Source organism: Serinus canaria, chromosome W, assembly GCF_022539315.1.
Source record: "Serinus canaria isolate serCan28SL12 chromosome W, serCan2020, whole genome shotgun sequence".
NCBI classification, from domain to species: domain Eukaryota; kingdom Metazoa; phylum Chordata; class Aves; order Passeriformes; family Fringillidae; genus Serinus; species Serinus canaria.
This window is the reverse complement of record NC_066342.1, coordinates 11,266,723-11,268,542: the sequence shown is the minus strand read 5'-3', so window position 1 is coordinate 11,268,542 and position 1,820 is coordinate 11,266,723.

Below are 1,820 nucleotides of genomic sequence, written 5' to 3'. Positions count from 1 at the left end.
TTTAGACTACTACCTACTAAGTTTGTCTTTAATATAACCCAAGGAAAGAATAGTTTGTAAGTATTGACTGGATGTTGCAGTCCCAGCAAATCTCGAGGGAGGTTTGTAATATTTTTGTAGACTTGTAAACTAAGAATTTATGAACCAGTAGGAATCAAAGTTTAAATGGGCTGTTAAGAAAAGAAGAAAAAGTAATAAGTCCAGCTCTATTTCCAGAGCTTGCTAAATGCAATCACTGGTTACTGAGAGGAAGCAGACATCATACCCAAGCTTCTTAAAATAATGCCAGCTTTTTTTAAACAGAAATTATTCAAGTGCTGTTTAGCTATCTCTGCCCCCATACTTTCTGCAGGTTTTCAGTTATAATTTATAAAGGCATAGAAGCTCACAGAAGACTGGCAAGTATCTGAAGCAATTGATGGCCAATTAGGTATATTTACTCTTCCTTGCACTGCTGTCTTAGCTGCACTGGTAGAGACAAGGATGTACCAGAATAAAAAGGTGCACATAGGCAGAAGCTTTAGGTTTTAGCATATTAAGCTGTTCCCTTGAAAGTACAGTTCCCTCACCCTCACAAAAGAATCTGGTCTCAGACTTTTTGAAATGGGACAAAGAGGGTTCTCTTTTTGTTGGGGGGGGTTTGTCTGATTTCTTTTCTTTTTACTTTAAAACCATTTTACCAGCACTTAACATCCTGGAAAATGCACTTCTGAGAATTTTTAATGTATGTTGCTTCTCTTTCTTTGTCATAGGTGAATATGTGAGTAATTAATGCCTTTTGTTCCTCACATTAGTGGATAAATGCCACTCTTCACTCAGAGTTTCTGCACAAGAATTACTGTTGCCTGTCATGGCAAAGTAGCTATTTGGTCTAATGCAAGGAAGGATAAAGTAAAATGCAGTTTAAAGGAAGGAAGTCAGAGAAGATAAAAGGATTTATTAGTGTAGGATGCTTGTGAGAAACAAAGCCTACTCCTCAGTTAAATTTTAAAGAAAATTTAATAAGGGACAGTAGGGGACAGTCAGAAAAGCAAAAGCAACAGCACTGGGTGCTTAGCCACAGCCAGAGGCACGCCAGTCAACAAAGCAACACCCCTTATATATCCTGGCTATTGCATCAGCCTGATACATATTCATAAATGGTCATACATATTCAAACATTTTAACATAGTTCCTCTTCCATCCCTCCCCTTCAAAGCATCTGCAGTCATCCTCATCGTGGTCATCTGCTACTTTTCGATACATTTAACAGGCCTTGAATCTTTTATTGGTTAAATGTTAACATTACAACAACTCCTAACCAACATTAGCGTCACAACACAACATTCAGATTAAAAGAACTCTAAGCTTTAGTAAAACCTCTTTTACAAAGGTCAACATTATAAACCATAGTATTCACTCTAACAATTGCAAAAGCCAACACTGCAATATATTTATCACAATGCTTATCCACAAGAAGGCAGTCTAATGGTGTTTCCATTTAGACCGCCAGTCTACTTCACTTTCTGTTCATCATTGTCTTGGGGTGGTTTTTCTATTCCCTGATTGTCTGCTCCATGCCCAGAAATGGTTGCTGCAGCTTTAAGGTGGGTGCGGGGGAGGGGGAAGCCTTGGGGCTCCTGAGCGGGCTTTTTAAAAACGTCACTCTGCAGGTGTCCTTCATGCCGGGCGGACTGGTTTGGGGTTTCTGTTCTTTGTTTGTTTGTTTTTGTTTTGGGTTTTTTTTTTGTTTAGCTAGCTTGGTTTTTGTTAGCTCAAGCAAGAAGTTTGGAGTCTTTGCCTTTCCCTGGTCTTGGAGACTGCAACAGCAATCCTTCAGT